Source organism: Schistocerca nitens, chromosome 2 (genome assembly GCF_023898315.1).
Source record: "Schistocerca nitens isolate TAMUIC-IGC-003100 chromosome 2, iqSchNite1.1, whole genome shotgun sequence".
NCBI classification, from domain to species: domain Eukaryota; kingdom Metazoa; phylum Arthropoda; class Insecta; order Orthoptera; family Acrididae; genus Schistocerca; species Schistocerca nitens.
Genome location: NC_064615.1, coordinates 998,863,256 through 998,883,334, shown reverse-complemented (window position 1 = coordinate 998,883,334; position 20,079 = coordinate 998,863,256).

Here is a 20,079-nt window from a genome sequence, read left to right as displayed (position 1 = left end):
CATGAGAAGCCATAAATACATGCAACAAATCCAACAACTGCATCGGTAGTTTGGAGAAGGGAACAAGCGCCAGGAAACTGATTTTTTTTGCACCAATCGAGTGTTAGCATGTAGACGCAGATTGTGAGATATGAAAAAGAGAGCAAGAACGACTCATGTGCCGCCTTAATCGGGCTTGGAATTATTGCTCGTTTGAAGGCGGAAACAAAACCCAGTTTCAAATTCGCTCACGCTGGTGGTCGTACCTGCTGTTCAGCTGTTTAAAGCCTCGGGTTTGCACTGCATCAACTTAATTGTTTGATGTTTAATGTCGGACGTCTGAGTTCATGTATTTAACATCAAAAGTAAATGAATAATATTTGTTGATATAATAGATGTCCTAAACGTTTTAAAAGCGACTTAGTTTGGCGCTTCTAACGTGTTGTCATGTTTTTTGTTGTAGGCTTATGTTCCCTGACGAAGTATGTAGCATGCTGTTGTTGAAAATAATCATTATGGACCCTAATATTAAAGAATTTCACGTTTTCAGTGACGCCTGCCAAGGTCATAATCGCAACAACACTTCAGTACGTTTCCTCCTTGCATTGGTTGCTCTTTGTCGATTTACGAAAGTAAATTAGTACTTCCCATTACGAGAGCACTTCTTTCTTCAATATGATCGCAATATTTGGACTGCGAAGAAGAAAATCAAACGACTCGACAGAATTTAAATACCACATCAACACACTGATTTGACTCAATCCTCAAGAAAGACAAGATTCAGTTTTAAATCCCTGCTGAAATTATGCGGAACTTCAAGAACTGGTGGCCTAAGTTCCAAGTAAAATCAACAAAGTTTCTGGAAAAGTCATCGTTTTCGATTTCCATGAAAAGGTTGTTAGAATGCTTCTTATCTAAATGTTATTTAACCGTATCTTTCAGCGGTGAAAAACACTTCCTTGCTGCAAAGGAACAACACAGGAGTCCCTCACATTCCGACAGAAATAGCGTACAGTGGAATAATTCAGATATAAGACAAGAAGATCCAGGATGTACGTAAGATAGTTACATATTTCCATATGAGTACAGATCATTTTATGGAGAGCTGTTGATGCGACCAAAAACAGCTGCTGTAGAGGATGGAGAAAGTGAAGGGCAGTGATGACTTTCATAGCAAATTTCATAGATCATGCTTTCAAAACGTGAGAAGTGTAGACATTTCCTGTAAATATTATGAACTGTTTCTGATGTTGTAACAAGAAGTTTCAATGTCTAAGTCATAACTAGTTTGAAGAACAGAACAAATCCTCAGCTTTTAATGTCGCTTCAGAACAAACCAATTCTTATTTCCAAGGTACTGACGTAAGAGGTTAATGTAAAGAATCTTATATAACTGTTTCGTTAACACAAAATTAAAAGTATAAACAGCAGCAAGTCGTTTTATGTTTCCATTCAAAAGGAGGTTTCTGATTCGTTCCCTTCTTCAATTATAAGGAGTGTTATTAGCTAAATGGTTCGGTACCGTGACGGTTAAAGTTTACACTTACAACGATCTTCAAAACGCATCTACACGTCGGATGTACAAAAGGTAGTTAAACTCGTCCACCTTTATTCGAGAATCCTGTTGTAAAAGGACAAAGCGCTCTCGAGAAGCTACGTGAAATAATACATGCATGAATACTCAATTGAAATGCCCGCCTCTGAGCTGTTTGCAGGCTGCTTCTGCTAGGGACGGACAGATGGCGCACACGTCCAATGTTGCTCGGCGAAAGTTCCCGCAACTGCCGCGAGATGCCGTTGACGACGAAGTGCGAACGTTTCGGCTTAAAGCTGCTGCAACTGTTCGCAGATGAATCAGTAAAAAATTATTATAAAGCAATACACTGAGACTATAAAAATAAAATTTATTTATTTATTGTATTTGTGTCTGGACTATGAAATAAATTTCAATGCGGTTTATTTAGGAATTGCAGTAATGTATCTTATATGAATGTGCAATTGTCACACCAGTTTCAGTCTAATCATTTGCGGCAGTTTGCTCTGCCGCCGATTTCCTATTTTCAGGTTGCTCATCGCTAGCGCACTATTATTGAATTGAACAAAGAAGTGACAGGATGCAGCCACCAAAGTTCGGTTTGGTCGACTTAAATGTGACAGGCTCGTCTATTACCCACTTTTTTTTTTTTTTTTTTTTAATAAATGAAATGCGCTAGTTTGCTTTTGTTCTACAGTATTACTTTTATTGTGTTAACCGGTTTTCGGCTTCCAAGGCTACCTTCAAACATTTTCTGAGGTTTGTCACTAAAGAAATTTTAATGTTTGTAAACAACATTGGAAGAGAAGTTATACGCGCAGAGTTAACATTCGGCGCGGTGTCTGGTGGGAGCGACTGTACATGGAAAATGCCTTTACGGTCGCTCCCAGCAGCCACCGCGCCGACTGTCAACTGTGCTTGCGGATACAAAATACATGTCTAGACTGAAGTACAGTAAATAACAGCTTTGACACTGTGGTGGTAAAGCAATGTAAAAAGTAAAAAATTTAACTTTTTTTTGTTCTAAATTGTTCGATTGGTAATCACTTGCTATCCTCAGGTAAATAATTTTAGGGCCACCATTGGGAAGCTGTTCTGTGTCTTACTTAACCACAATTTGGTCTGTCTTTGGCGTCTTTATTGCGAGTGCTGTGATGATGAACTTCATTTACTTTCTGTGGATTTCACGATTTGCCTTTGTGTGAACAAAGCAACAGAAAAAATATTGGCTGAAAACAGTCGTAATTTCTAATCTGGAAAAAAATTGGTTTACAATGGTCAGTGTTTTTGTTTGCGATAATGATCCTCGCTGCTTTCTTTTGCAAAAATAGCATATTCTCGGAGCCAGCATAATGGCCCCACAACAATAGCCCCACATCTGATGTGGCTGTGGAACACTGCATAATAAAAGGTGAGATAAAAAAGTAACGAATTTTTTTATTTCACGGGCTTTTACATCCGATTATTCAAAAAAGAAAAATTGTCTTGTTGGCACACATATTCCTGATCTATGTTTGCATTTCCAGGTGCTTTGGTATTTAGTTTATTGTTAGTTCAAGTGCTCGGCGAATTTTAACGTTCTAAAAACATAGATCAAAGAATTTCCATTAAATTTTGCTTGAAAAATGAAATAAAGAGCAGTGCCGTATTCGAAATGTTGACTGGCTTTTGGCGATTCTACTATGAATAAGACAAGAGCTTTTTCGGACGTTTTGCGCATGAAACGTGCAACAACAAAGTTTGTTCCTAAATTGTTAAATTTCGACCAAAAACGACATCGTTCAGAAATTGCTAAATGAAGTCGACAACGAAAAAGGCTCTGACAGACGACGACATTTGGATATACGGATATGACGTCGAAACCAAGGCCCAATCGCCCTAATAAAAACTGCCTCAAGAACCAAGACCGAAAAAACTTCGGCAGGTGGCTCACATGTGAAGAATCTTCTCACTGTTCTCTTCGATTACTATGGGATACTGCTAAGTGAATTCCAGCCTTTTGGTCGTAGGCCGCAGCTCGTGGTCGTGCGGTAGCGTTCCCGCTTCCCACGCCCGGGTTCCCGGGTTCGATTCCCGGCAGGGTCAGGGATTTTGGATTTTCTCTGCCTCGTGATGACTGGGTGTTGTGTGCTGTCCTTGGGTTAGTTAGGTGTAAGTAGTTCTAAGTTCTAGGGGACTGATGACCACAGATGTTAAGTCCCATAGTGCTCAGAGCCATTTGAACCTTTTGGTCGTAGTCACGTGGAAGTTACACGCCATTCACGTGAAGCAATTCGAAGAAAACGACGATAATACTCCCGCACACACGTCATTGCTTGTTCGTGATTTTTTGAGAAAAAACAAAACGGATATGTTGCCTCAACCACCGTATTCGCCGGAAAATGGGGCCCTGCTACTTCTTTCTTTTTCAGAGGCGAAAGAGAACCACGAAAAGATAACGTTATGCTGCCACTGACGAGACGAAAATAGTTGAACGAGCTGAACACCATAACGAACACTCAGTTCCTGAAGCGCTGCCATAAGTATACTACACTGAAGCGTCAAAGAAACTGTTATAGGTAGGCGTATTCAAACACAGAGATACGCAAACAGGCAGAATACGGCGCTGCGGTCGGCAACGCCTGTATAACACAAGTGTCTGGGGCAGTTGTTAGATCGATTACTGCTACTACAATGGCAGATTATCAAGATTTAAGTCAGTTTGAACGTGGTGTTATACTCGGCGCACGAGCGATGTGTACCGTGAATATCAGGAATCCGGTAAAATATCAGATCTCCGACAGCGCTGCAGCTGGAAAAAGATCCTGCAAGAACGGGACCAACGACGACTGAAGAGAATCGTTCAGCATTACAGAAGAACATCACTTCCGCCAAGTGCTGCAGATTTCAATGTGGGCCATCAACAAGTGTCAGCGTACGAATCATTGATATGGGCTTTCGGAGCCGAAGGCCTACTCGTGTAGCCGACGACTGCACGACACACAGCTTTAAACCTCGCCTGGGCCCGTCAACACCGACACTCGACTGTTGATGACTGGAAACATGTTGCCTGGTCGGACGAATCTGGTTTCAAATTGCATCGAGCGGGTGGACGTGTACGTATGGTGACAACCTCATGAATCCATGGACCCTGCGTGTCAACAGGGGACTGTCCAAGTTGGTGAAGGCTCTGTAATGGTGTGGGGCGTGTGCAATCTACATCTACACCTACATCCATACTCCGCAAGCCACCTGACGGTGTGTGGCGGAGGGTACCCTGAGTACCTCTATCCGTTGGGATGATATGGGACCCCTGATACGTCTAGAGACGACTCTGGCAGGTGACACGTACGTAAGCATCGTGTCCACCTGTATGATCCATTCATGTCCACTGTGCATTCCGGCGGACTTGGGCAATTCCGACAGGACAATGTGACTCTTCACAATTCCAGAATTGCTACAGAGTGGCTGCAGGAACACTCTTCTGAGTTTAAACACTTCCGCTGCCATCAAACCCCCCAGATATGAACGTTATTGAACATATCTGGGATGCCTTGCAGCGTGCTGTTCAGAAGATATCTCCAACCCGTCGTACTCTTACGGATTTATGGACAGCCCTGCAGCGTTAATGGTGTCACTTCCCTCCAGCACTACTTCAGACATTAGTCGAGTCCACACCACTGTGTTTTGCGGTACTTCTGCGTGCTCACAGGGGCCCTACACGATATTGGACAGGTGTACCAGTTTCTTTGGCTCTTCAGTGTATACCTGAGGGGGATGACTTTGAAGGCGAAAAAGCTTATGTTGATGAATAAACAAAGATTCCTTATGAAAAACAAAATTCCATTACTTTTTTTATCACACCTCATATGCTGCTAGTATGTACTGTTCTGATATTAGGCTTCTTAGTTTCCTTAAGGGGTATAGAACCCATAAGAGTTTGGAACATACGTGTTTAGTGTGCTGTTGCCAGGTTAACATGGTATCAATGAAAAAGCCCAGAAGCTTAATAGCTGCTGCGTCACCCAGCGCTCCAGTATCACTGAGGCTGCATATCATCCACTGTGTTTTGTCTTCATTAATTTTCATCTTCTTCGTGACAAACAAGGCCTTGGCCTCGCCGAATAGAGCTCCTGCTTGTTGAATAGCTTGAACTAAGTTCTTCCCTTTTGAGAACACAGTTGTATCATCTGCAAACTGCAAGAAGTGCCCATTGGAGCTAACCTATGTCACTAATGAAAATTAAGATCGACAGAAGCCCTTTAGCAGCCTTTGTTTTAACTACATTTCACCCGAGTCTGATCCTGGAACAGATACGATCTCTCGTCTGTTATTTAAGTAGGATTCGAGAATTTGTAGAATAGGTCCTCAATATGAGAACGAAGTCTTTTGCGATGGTTCTGTTCTGTAAAACAATGTCGGACTTCTTTCCGCGTCCATTCAGGGTAAAACCTCGAGATTTCGACGATGTCTACCATCGTCTTCATCAGGACTGTCAAAATTGCTGCCTTGGTGGCCTTACATAGGCCAAAGACGGCTTCTGATTGGTCGGTCGTTTTGTGATGCTGTCGCAGATGGTGTCAACGTCTGCGCTGGTGGCATCATCGGTCCAACCATAGCGTAAACATTACGACGAATATCTCTGGCTCTTCTCTGCATCGAGAGCTCGCTCCAATGCATCGCTATTATTATATCTGCCACAGCTGAAGGAATTCTCACACGTTCTTATTTCTACAGCTCAAAAATGGTTCAAATGGCTCTGAGCACTATGGGACTCAACTGCTGAGGTCATAAGTCCCCTAGAACTTAGAACTACTTAAACCTAACTAACCTAAGGACAACACACACATCCATGCCCGAGGCAGGATTCGAACCTGCGACCGTAGCGGTCGCGCGGTTCCAGACTGTAGCGCCAGAACCGCTCGGCCACCAGCGGCCGGCACTTATTTCTACAGCCTCTTTAATTATAGAGCCCCAGTATGTGGAAGCCTGAGACAAAATTTTTGTTTCTTCAAACAATATTTTATGTTTGTTTGTGAGGCTGTGCTCAGAAACTGCAGATTTCTCCAGTTCTCGATTTTTAATATGCCGTTAATGTTCTGCACAGCGGTCGGAAACGGTGCGGATGAGCTTACCAATGTTAACTGCTTCCGCACTCACATGGTGCGTTGTAAATCCCAGGAATCCTGAGGCCGATACCGTCCTTAACAGGGCGTAGTATCTGCTTTATCTTCTTAGGGGATCGGAAAATACATATGATTCCTCGTCTTCCCAGGACTCTCCCAATTTTGCTGGATGTAGCGCCGTAGAAGGGAAGGAATGCAGTCGGTAGTTACCCCAACACAACATAACTTGCTGAGCAGGGACTAATGTGGGATATAATCAAATGCCTTACTAAGCGCACAAAGTACAAGTGCTATAGACTCATTGTCTTCAAAATCATAACTATTATATGTAACTAAGTACTGCCGTTTTTGTCGACTTGCCCTTCGAAAAGCTGTGCTGCATGTTATAAAAGAGATTATTTCCTTCACAGTAACTTAATGGCTGATGTCTCATTATGGATTCCACCACCTTAGCAAGCACTGATATCATAGATGTGGCCCTGTAGCTTGACACTTCTTGTGGATTACCTTTATTGCAAACTGGTACTGTGCATGCTACTTTCAGGAAGTCTGGAAATTCCTTGGCATGAAAGCATTTATTTATTACTACTGTCAGTGGTTGACCAATTTCATAGATTATGGTTTTTAATGGAGTACAGTCCGCGCCTGGAAGCTGAGTGGTCAGTGCGACGGAATGTTAAACCTAACGGCCCGGGTTCGACTCCCGACTGGGTCGGAGATTTTCTCCGCTCGTGGACTGGGTGCTGTGTTGTCCTTATCATCATCGTTTCATCCCCATCGACACGCAAGTCGCCGAAGTGGCGTCAACTCGAAAGACTTGCACCAGGCGAACGGTCTACCCGACGGGAGGCCCTAGCCACACGGCGTTTCCATTTCCAATAAAGTACAGGACATCCCATAAATATCAGGGCTTCCTGAGTATTTGTAGTGTTTTCCAATTTTTTATTATGTATTTTGAATACGCTCTTTCTCATCCACATTGCCATGTTGCATTTATTCCCAAATTTCGCAGCAACTGCACAGCCTGTTCCAAAGACAGAATTTTCATATACTGTGATTTCCACTGCGTTTATAAAAGGTTCATTAAATTCATCTGGACTGCAAGAATTAGAGCAAGAGGTGGGCTTTTGCCTGTGTTCATTAACCAGATCCCACGCTACTTTACAACGATTGTATGCTTCTTCAATAAATCTCGTATTGCTTTCCTTCTTTGCTTTCTCTGCTCTTTTATGTACATCTTTATGGCCTTCAAATAATTGCTGTATAGTCTTCCCTTTATGCCAATACCTTTAGTGGCTTTGATTTTATGATGTAATAGTCGCACAATGCATTTTATTGCAGCTGACCAACGGGTATATCACTTCCTTACTCTGACAGTTTTCTCTGTGTGTCTAGATTCGGATTTTGGATGTCTCTTGCTTTTCAGTGGAAAAATTTCATGAAATTTGGCTTTAAGCGTCTGGAACATGGAACTGAATATATCATTTGATACCAATTCTTCAGACATTTGATGCCAATGTGTAGAAGACACTGTAGTTTTGAAATCATCTAAACATTTTTTTGTAATAATTCTATTTGTAAAGATATAATTTGAATAACAGCTGGTAATTTGTTGTGTACTTGCTGAGTTTGCCCATAGCTTTATGACTACCGCACTGTGATGTGCAAGCATAGGGTCAACCACCTTTACTTGCTAGTTCCAGTTATTTAGGTGTGTGACAGTTGTACAGCGACAGACATCTCGTCTTGTTGGCAGATGACTTGCCAAAAACAATCCGTAGTTGCTTACTAAGTTCATAAAAACTCTTTCTTTGTAAACGATATGGATTTTGAAGTGCCCTCATTAGGCAATTCTTGCTCACAGACGCACTAGATGACAAGGACAGCTTTCCAATTGGCTAATGAAGTTTTCAAAATGAAACTACAGTTAAGCTAGCATATGTCAGTCCCGAAACAGCCAATTCTAAGTCCACACAGAAATCATTTATGTCAATTTTATTGGCACTGAACTTACTATTTGCATACACAGGCATACCACCATAAACAGAAGTTCCTCTGCATCATGCATTCACTATTTCCAGATATTCAGTACATCTGTAGCATTCTGTTTGTGGTTGATCCAGCCAGTGTTCACACGCACAAAATACATCGGGTCTCACTTCCTCAACAAACAATGGTAATGTGTCTTGTTCTACGGCACTGCACATTTGCACTGACTGTGACTAAGTTTGCGTTTTTTCCAGTTGTGATATTTCCTTTTCTATTGGAATACTCTTGATCTTGGGATTTTATCGCACTGGAACATTTGTCATCCTCCGGAATGAAAAGCGTCTCATTACAATGTTCTTGTGCCATACATTGTTTTCCAGTATTTTATCTTTTAAGTCGAAATGAACGCCAATTTTGAAGCTATTGTTTAATCCCTTCGTTTACAGTCTTTCAAATGAATAACTATTGTGACTTGGGGAAGTGTTCTGTAAGAAAATAGTTACTGCATCAATTGTCGTGCCACCTTTTAGTTTACCAAGGTGGAACATGGTTCATTTTTCGCCATACAACATTCCATTTCGTCACCAGTACGTAATATGACTTTGCTCCTGTTTTTACTTACTGGTATTTTCAAACGTTTGCGTTGTATTGTTGAAAGTATGCCTACACTGTTCACCAGCTTTTCCATTTTGTAGCACAGTCTTGTACGATAGTTCACTGCCTTGAATTTTCTGATGTTGAGAAATTAGAATGAGGAGCAATCCGTTTCACTTGATAAAATATTGTCAATAGTTAAAAAAATCGCATAAATTCATCTTTATTTATGTTTGACAACCAGTTTCTATAGATGTGGTCCGCCCCCGTTAGCAGAGTGATCAGCGCAGCGGAATGCCACGCCAAGGGGCCCAGGATCGATTCCCAGCTGTGGCAGGAGATTTTCTCCGCTCAGGGACTGGGTGTTGTGTTGTCCTCATCATCTTTTCATCCCCATCTCCGGCACGCAAGTCGCCCCATGTGGCGTCGAATGCAATAAGTACTTGCCCTCAGCGTCCGAACTTCCCCGAATGGGGGGACTCCTGGCCCACAATGCCGTACACTCATTTCCATTTCTACAGATATGACTGTCATCTTCTGGTCTGTAGTATTTAAGCGATCTTGGACACTGAAAATTAATTACATGGTTTATATCCTTTTGCTGTGTTGCAGTGGTTTCGGCCAGCTCGTCCAATTTTTTTTTTTTTTTAGTCGAATTACTTCTTCCTCAAATTTTGATCTTCATGGAATGCCAATCTGCTGTAGCTTGCTAACTGGTTCTGAGTACGTATTTCATTAAAGAGAGTTTAGGAATGTATAAAATGTTTGTTCGCATGATTATCTTCTGCAACAAACACATGTTATCAATTATTTTTGGTTTATCTATTTTAATGTACTTCAATTAATTAGAGAGTATTTTACACCAGGCGCATTTCGCTTTTATTCACGAAGCGTCTTCCGTCGTCATTCTGGAAATATGGATCTGTAATATGTTCGTATATTTCCGTTTTTTTTTAGGTGAAAAACAGTGTTTTTGTATAAAGTGGCGTGCAATTTACCTACGGTGTTTCTGTCCCTTGTTCATACATTCTGCAAACGTATCTTTTCCAGACTGAGTTTCCAAAATTCCCCCAAAGCAGACAAAAAATTTCCCAAATGATACAGTTTCGGCACCTTTTCCCAAATATCTTAAACGAACCTACTCCTTTTAAATCGTTATTTGTTATCAGTGTTGGCAGTTTGATGAGGTGGAATTATGTGTTCAGGACCGTAAAATTATCGTATGTATCAAAAAATTCTAGTATACAAACTAAAATTTTTAATTGTAAATAAAAATAATAACGTGACCAGAAAAAACAAGAAAAATCTTCTCTAGGAATGCTCTATTTGCTTTCTTCACTGTTCTGTTGATTTGCCATTAGTGCATCACAAATCTCACTTCGCAATTCGGCGTGTCTATGCATCACGCTACTGTCGTCACACAAAATCCGTATCTGCGTTTCTTTACCTAACCGCCGATCTGTCATTACCTTAGCTTTAAATACAACTAATCATATCAATACCGACGTGTTTTCGAGAGATCCTCAATATTTGAAACTGCATATATACATAGGACATACGTTATAATGTAAAACTTGTCAGATACAAGCTTTAACTAAAACGACGAAATCCAGTGTGGCGTTTCTTCAGAATTCGATACACCCACGGAAGTCGATAGAAATCCCACTCGGTCAAAACTGGGCATGAGCAGATCATAGTGACGTCACGCAGAGGTGTCAATGCGGTGAGCTTAACGTCCCCCACGAAACGAAAGGTGTGTCGATCGATTTGACGAGATAATACCGTCTAGTGAATTTCTATAAAACTAATTATGTGTTGTTTGAACTAAAATATCAGAGATGACATTCATTAGTAGTACGGCTAGGCAGATAAAATACTTTCCCAATTTTCCCGGTGTTGAAATTTCCTTCACTAAGCGTCCGTTTTCCCAAAAGTTTCCCCCAAAAAATATTTTTCCCCAAAATTACGGAAAGCACCCCAGTCCGAAGTCGCTGTGCCAACGATTGCTTTTTCGATCGTTGTTAGCGGAGGTTGAAGTCGAAAGAAACTCACCGTACAAGGATGTTTCTTTCGGCGTTACTCTCCGTCAACAAGAAAGGAAAAAGCAGTGGTTTGCACAACATGTAAACAACACAGCCCACATTTCGTGTCTGAGAACGTCGGCCGATGCGACAGAAGAAAACAAACAGATTTAAATTCCATCCACTGTCGTCCAAAGTCGTACGGGCTCTGAGATCGGTTGTATTGTGACCGAGTATGTTCTTGTGTACTGATTTGAAAAGTTCGGCCGGTGCCACTGTGGCCGCAGCTTGAGCCACGAAACGTACATAAAAAAGAGCCCCTTGAAACTTATTGCAATCAAGCATTTCACTATAGCATGTTGGCCCGCTTTGGCGGATGATCACCAGGTAATCGCGGTACCAGAGGAGGGCGCCGCCTCTGTGTCTGTGCCATTCCAACCATGCTGCGGCGAGCGACTCACGTGCCACGCTTGTGGCGGCTCCACTACGCTCGCCACACCAAAGGCAACCGCCAGACCGCGCCCGCAGCGGACGCCAACCGCAATCCATTCAGGCCGCTGGCTGGTGGTGGTTCGTGGGACGCCGACAGATGGCAACACCAGTTTACACCGTCCCGTAAATATTTGAAAACCGCTTTCGTGTGGTCGCTTTCGAATATTAAACGCCACTCGCAACGCTCTAACAACGTAGCGAACCAATTCACACACATTAATATCGAAGTAGGGGTTTATTGGTTTTCAGAAACTGATTTTCCCTCCCTCCCTCCCTCTCTCTCTCTCTCTGGTTTTCGTGGCATAATTGATTAATGGTGTGCATTTGAGGTGCCCCCCCCCCTCCATGAACCATGGACCTTGCCGTTGGTGGGGAGGCTTGCGTGCCTCTGCGATACAGATAGCCGTACCGTAGGTGCAACCACAACGGAGGGGTATCTGTTGAGAGGCCAGACAAACGTGTGGTTCCTGAAGAGGGGCAGCAGCCTTTTCAGTAGTTACAAGGGCAACAGTCTGGATGATTGACTGATGTGGCCTTGTAACAATAACCAAAACGGCCTTGCTGTGCTGGTACTGCGAACGGCTGAAAGCAAGGGGAAACTACAGCCGTAATTTTTCCCGAGGGCATGCAGCTTTAATGTATGATTAAATGATGATGGCGTCCTCTTGGGTAAAATATTCCGGAGGTAAAATAGTCCCCCAATCGGATCTCCGGGCGGGGACTACTCAAGAGGATGTCGTTATCAGGAGAAAGAAAACTGGCGTTCTACGGATCGGAGCGTGGAATGTCAGATCCCTTAATCGGGCAGGTAGGTTAGAAAATTTAAAAAGGGAAATGGATAGGTTGAAGTTAGATATAGTGGGAATTAGTGAAGTTCGGTGGCAGGAGGAAGAAGACTTCTGGTCAGGTGACTACAGGGTTATAAACACAAAATCAAATAGGGGTAATGCAGGAGTAGGTTTAATAATGAATAGGAAAATAGGAATGCGGGTAAGCTACTACAAACAGCATAGTGAACGCATTATTGTGGCCAAGATGACACGAAGCCCACGCCTACTACAGTAGTACAAGTTTATATGCCAACTAGCTCTGCAGATGACGAAGAAATTGAAGAAACGTATGATGAAATAAAAGAAATTATTCAGATTGTGAAGGGAGACGAAAATTTAATAGTCATGGGTGACTGGAATTCGAGTGTAGGAAAAGGGAGAGAAGGAAACATAGTAGGTGAATATGGATTGGGGCTAAGAAATGTAAGAGGAAGCCGCCTGGTAGAATTTTGCACAGAGCACAACATAATCATAGCTAACACTTGGTTTAAGAATCATGAAAGAAGGTTGTATACATGGAAGAACCTTGGAGATACTAAAAGGTATCAGATAGATTATATAATGGTAAGACAGAGATTTAGGAACCAGGTTTTAAATTGTAAGACATTTCCAGGGGCAGATGTGGACTCTGACCACAATCTATTGGTTATGACCTGTAGATTAAAACTGAAGAAACTGCAAAAAGGTGGGAATTTAAGGAGATGGGACCTGGATAAACTGAAAGAACCAGAGGTTGTAAAGAGTTTCAGGGAGAGCATAAGGGAACAATTGACAGGAATGGGGGAAAGAACTACAGTAGAAGAAGAATGGGTAGCTTTGAGAGATGAAGTAGCGAAGGCAGCAGAGGATCAAGTAGGTAAAAAGACGAGGGCTAGTAGAAATCCTTGGGTAACAGAAGAAATATTGAATTTAATTGATGAAAGGAGAAAATATAAAAATGCAGTAAATGATGCAGGCAAAAAGGAATACAAACGTCTCAAAAATGAGATAGACAGGAAGTGCAAAATGGCTAAGCAGGGATGGCTAGAGGACAAATGTAAGGATGTAGAGGCTTATCTCACTAGGGGTAAGATGGATACTGCCTACAGGAAAATTAAAGAGACCTTTGGAGATAAGAGAACGACTTGTATGAATATCAAGAGCTCAGATGGAAACCCAGTTCTAAGCAAAGAAGGGAAAGCAGAAAGGTGGAAGGAGTATATAGAGGGTCAATACAAGGGCGATGTACTTCAGGACAATATTATGGAAATGGAAGAGGATGTAGATGAAGATGAAATGGGAGATGTGATACTGCGTGAAGAGTTTGACAGAGCACTGAAAGACCTGAGTCGAAACAAGGCCCCCGGAGTAGACAACATTCCATTGGAACTACTGACGGCCTTGGGAGAGCCAGTCCTGACAAAACTCTACCATCTGGTGAGCAAGATGTATGAAACAGGCGAAATACCCTCAGACTTCAAGAAGAATATAATAATTCCAATCCCAAAGAAAGCAAGTGTTGACAGATGTGAAAATTACCGAACTATCAGTTTAATAAGTCACAGCTGCAAAATACTAACACGAATTCTTTACAGACGAGTGGAAAAACTAGTAGAAGCGGACCTCGGGGAAGATCAGTTTGGATTCCGTAGAAACACTGGAACACGTGAGGCAATACTGACCTTACGACTTATCTTAGAAGAAAGATTAAGGAAAGGCAAACCTACGTTTCTAGCATTTGTAGACTTAGAGAAAGCTTTTGACAATGTTGACTGGAATACTCTTTTTCAAATTCTAAAGGTGGTAGGGGTAAAATACAGGGAGCGAAAGGCTATTTACAATTTGTACAGAAAGCAGATGGCAGTTATAAGAGTCGAGGGAAATGAAAAGGAAGCAGTGGTTGGGAAGGGAGTAAGACAGGGTTGTAGCCTCTCCCCGATGTTGTTCAATCTGTATATTGAGCAAGCAGTAAAGGAAACAAAAGAAAATTTCGGAGTAGGTATTAAAATCCATGGAGAAGAAATAAAAACTTTGAGGTTCACCGATGACATTGTAATCCTGTCAGAGACAGCAAAGGACTTGGAAGAGCAGTTGAATGGAATGGACAGTGTCTTGAAAGGAGGATATAAGATGAACATCAACAAAAGCAAAACAAGGATAATGGAATGTAGTCTAATTAAGTCGGGTGATGCTGAGGGATTAGATTAGGAAATGAGACACTTAAAGTAGTAAAGGAGTTTTGTTATTTGGGGAGCAAAATAACTGATGATGGTCGAAGTAGAGAGTATATAAAATGTAGACTGGCAATGGAAAGGAAAGTGTTTCTGAAGAAGAGAAATTTGTTAACATCGAGTATAGATTTAAGTGTCAGGAAGTCATTTCTGAAAGTATTTGTATGGAGTGTAGCCATGTATGGAAGTGAAACATGGACGATAAATAGTTTGGACAAGAAGAGAATAGAAGCTTTCGAAATGTGGTGCTACAGAAGAATGCTGAAGATTAGATGGGTAGATCACATAACTAATGAGGAAGTATTGAATAGGATTGGGGAGAAGAGAAGTTTATGGCACAACTTGACCAGAAGAAGGAATCGGTTAGTAGGACATATTCTGAGGCATCAAGGGATCACCAATTTAGTATTGGAGGGCAGCGTGGAGGGTAAAAATCGTAGAGGGAGACCAAGAGATGAATACACTAAGCAGATTCAGAAGGATGTAGGTTGCAGTAGGTACTGCGAGATGAAAAAGCTTGCACAGGATAGAGTAGCATGGAGAGCTGCATCAAACCAGTCTCAGGACTGAAGACCACAACAACAACAACAACAACAACATTTGAGGTGTCGAGTCGAGTTGTTGATTCCTTTTCTTGCTGCATACTTCAACCGATCTAGTCGTCTCCCTCATATGGGGCCAACTGAGTTACGCGTACTCGCCACCTGGACTAGGGGGCAGTGTGGATAATAGAACATCTCGCATCACCTGAAGAAGACGCGCAGAAAATTACTGTCAGCGACTCGGCTGAACACCCGAAAACACACCATCATATACAACCGTTCGCTCGACGAAAGATCCGGACCCAAAGACTGGAAAGTTGCACAGGTCACACCAATATTCAAGAAAGATAGTAGGAGTAATCAACTAAATTACAAGGCCATATCATTAACGTCGATATGCAGCAGGATTTTAGAAGACATATTGTGTTCGAACATTATGAATTACCTCGAAGAAAACGGTCTATTGACACACAGTCAACATGGGTTTAGAAAACATCGTTCCTGTGAAACAATACTATCTCTTTGTTCACATGAAGTGTTGAGTGCTATTGACAAGGGATTTCAAATCGATTCCGTATTTCTGGGTTTCCGGAAGGCTTTTGACACTGTACCACACAAGCGGCTCGTAGTGAAATTGCTTGCTTATGGAATATCGTCTCAGTTATGTGACTGGATTTGTGATTTCCTGTCAGAGAGGTCACAGTTCGTAGTAATTGACGGAAAGTAATCGAGTAAAGCAGAAGTGATTTCTGTAGTTCCCCAAGGTAGTGTTATAGGCCCTTTGCTGTTCCTTATCTATATAAACGATTTTGGGGACAATCTGAGCAGCCGTCTTCGGTTGTTTGTAGATGACGCTGTCGTTTACCGTCGAATAAAGTTATCAAGAAGACCAAAACAAACTGCAGAACGATTTAGAAAAGATATCTGAATAGTGTGAAAAGTGGCAGTTGACCCTAAATAACGAAAATTGCGAGGTCATCCACATGAGTGCTAAGAGGAACTCGTTAAACTTCGGTTACACGATAAATCATTCTAATCTAAAAGCCGTAAATTCAACTAAATACCTAGGTATTACAATTACGAGCAACTTAAATTGAAAGGAACACATAGAAAATGTTGTGGGGAAGGCTGACCAAAGACTGCGTTTTATTGGCAGGACACTTAGAAAATGTAACAGGTCTACTAAGGAGACTGCCTACATTACGCTTGTCCGTCCTCTTTTAGAATACTGCTGCGCGGTGTGGGATCCTTACCAGACAGGACTGACGGAGTACATCGAAAAATTTCAAAGAAAGGCAGCACGTTTTCTATTATCGCGAAATATGGGAGAGAGTGTCACAGAAATGATACAGGATTTGGGCTGGACATCGTTAAAAGAAAGGTGTTTTTCGTTGCGACGGAATCTTCTCACGAAGTTCCAATCATCAACTTTCTCCTCCGAATACGAAAATATTTTGTTGACACCGACCTACATAGGGAGGAACGATCACGAAGATGAAATAAGGGAAATCAGAGCTCGTACGGAAAGATACAGGTGTTCATTCCTTTCGCGCGCTATACGAGATTGGAATAATAGAGAATTGTGAAGGTGTTTCGATGAACCCTCTGCCAGGCACTTAAATGTGATTTGCAGAGTATCCATGTAGAGGTAGATGTCGATGTATAGTCCACTATGTACTGGCGCCCGTTGTAAATCAGTGAAGGCTTTCCTTTAGCGCTCTCGGTGAATTCCTTGATCTCAGCACTAAAACATGGAAAATTACTTGCCAGTCAGAGGTCAACTGCAGTACTGAACTCTGGGAGAAAGCCACGCACACTAAGAACTGGTGCAGGGACAGGGAACTTCGTAGGAAATATTTTTTGGCCTTGCCCAGAATACGTCGCAGGTAGCGGCGGACAGGCTGGTGTATCCTACTTCTGGAACATCATTCCACTACCTACAGTGTCCTGGGCTCCGTGGAAATGTCAGCACATTCCCACTCCGTACAAGTGTCACTTCGTGCAAGTGTCACAAAGTCCATTCACTAACTTCAGTGTCAACATCAACCAACAAAACCTTATAAAACAGAACATCGTAACGAAAATTCAAGTCGGCGGAGATTGTTGGCTGGTAGTGTCAACGAGAAGGGAGTAAGTGGACATAGTCTTCGCAGCAGACTCTGACTGGGTGTGTATACGGGGAACACCAACACCAACAGCAAATCGGCTGATTGTATCGGCTGCCAGTTTAAATCACTTGCTAAGTGCAGCATTATAAGCTCTGTCCAGCCATACAAATTCACTTTTTCTGTGGCTTCTAAAAATTGCGTGAAGCGAATTCTTGATTGGTCCCACGACCAATTTCCTTCCCCCTTCTTCTGCAACTCTACCTACTTCTCCATCTCTAATCATCTCGAGATTGACGGGTCGTTGAACTTAGCTGTAGAGTTTGGGTGTCCAACTTCATGAAAAATATATATTTTGTCTTACGTAAGCTAGTTACAGCAGTTCTGTCATTTTCATTAGGTTTTCAACTTTGAATGCACGGATAATATCGAATAAATAGTGCCAGTGACAAATCTTATCTTGTTTTACGTTTCATCTAAGCATCGTACTACCGTCATGACCTCGTAAATTAGATTTAATTTATGAATTTTACAGTCACAATAAATGCTGGGTACTGTAACAGTTGTAACAGTATAGCAGCAGCAGCAGTAGTAGTTTTCTTCATCCGTGGATCACTTTTACGAGGATATTGTGGAATTACAATTTAAGAACAACAAAAACAAAATAATTCATACATATACGCATTTACATACCAGGTCTAGTTTGACAAGGATTAGATAGTCGGGCGTGGCCTTACACTTGGAACCATCGTGGCATTTGCGTGAAGTAATTTAGGGAAACCAAGGAAAACCTAAAGCAGGCTGTCTCGATAAAGATTGATGCCTCCACCTTCCCGAAGGCAAGGCCACTCTGTTGAAAACAGTGTTACAGCATTTGTTTAGTCCCTGGTGTACATACTGTTTTGCAGATAAGACATTTAATAATATAAAAACCTAGTATTACACTGTTCAGGCTTTGTTCACTCCCAGTCACTGCACAAGATACATATATTATTTCATAACGTAACACTACACACACACTGGGCTGACGTCAGGACTTTCAGGGTGCCTGATTAATTAATGTCAGAGAACAGGGCTAATTAGCACACTTTAAGATTAGGCAGCCGATGTCCCGTTGCAACCCCAACAGAGGATGTATTTTTTTAAGAGCAAACAATAAAGATTCGGTGGTAACATAGACAGCCCTTGTTTTGTATTCATCTTAGACTGCTGGGCTAGAAATATATGCCAGGCTAGGGCAACAGCAGTTATTACTGATTAAGCCTATTAGAACAATTACATCTACGAGGCGCAGTGCAGGTAATTTTATTGGAAAAAATTGTCAGTCGTTTCCTTTTCAAAATAGATTAACATGAAATATACTTCAAATAATTTTGCCAAATATGCAGTTTTTAAATCGTGCGCTGAGCTACAATCTTACTTCCTTGTATTTGCGTTTTTGTGTTCAGCTGTTTAGTTACCATCGCCGGAGCAACGAGACGTTTCTATTGCAGTCAGATGCGTAACTTGGGCCACAGTTACTGACTGTACGCAGGTAACATAACTTCCCTCGGAGATTTTTGTTTAGGCCCTAAATGCGGTGGTTCACTCGAGCGACATTATTAGAACAAACTTACAATGTTGATGAACTTTAGTACTCGCGCTTGGAGATTGTCAAATAAATTATCAGTAAAATCCTCCTCCTTTTCAGAAAGGCTACCGCCACATAGTATACTTGAAGGTAAAGAAAGAGAAAGAAAACATACTGAAACACCACAATATACAAGTAATTATAATTTGACCTTATCGTATAACTTGGCGTGTTTTCAGAATTAAAGTCCCACTGAAGATGGCAAAACACTGTTGAAGCTGGTCTCAGACAAAATAGTGTTATACACGCAACGCAGGTGCACATGTTTTTGGAGGCTCTGAACATTCTACAGAGGAGAAAAAAATGTTCAGCGAGTGCTAAACTTTAAATGTCGCTTCTTCTCTTGCACAAGTGCGGAACTTCATGGCAGCTCTCGGGAAGAAACCCAGTTTTGAGTCACTTCCATTACAGTGACGTGCAACTCATCATACAACATTGTCTTATTTCTTGAATCATGGACAGGTTTCGACTCGTTGTGGTCGCTTCGGGTGATATCTTCCTCGCGCGACTAAGTCCGCTTGCAATTTCGCGATACGACGGATCATTAACACTTTGGTCGTTACTGTGACTGACCGTGCTTGGTTTAGCTGTGTGCCACTAACATTTTCTGCTGACTGACAAAAGCATGCAAAGTTCAGAGGCTCTCCTTCACGCCACACTTCCACTCATTATCTATCGTACGTTCCTTTGCGTGTCCTATAATTGCGAGGTCTTTCACATTCTCTCCACAGTGACATTACTGTCCATGGTATAAATTAAAATCTTAGCGGATAGTATTAGTTTCAATTTCTGTATTTTACAGGTGATGCGGTTGTCTATGTTGTGCTACAATCCGTTTCAGCCGTCTTATCGCTGTCCTCAAACAATGACTGTATCCATGGTTCCCGAGTCTTCCGTGTCGACTTTTTCTCGTATTCCTCTTGCTGTCACATACTACTTCCCATGTACAGTTGCACTACATTTACAAGAAATTTTAGAATACATGCAGAGAAGTGATGTCATGAAACATGAGCAGAAGTGACATAAAAACGGTAAAATTACTAAAATA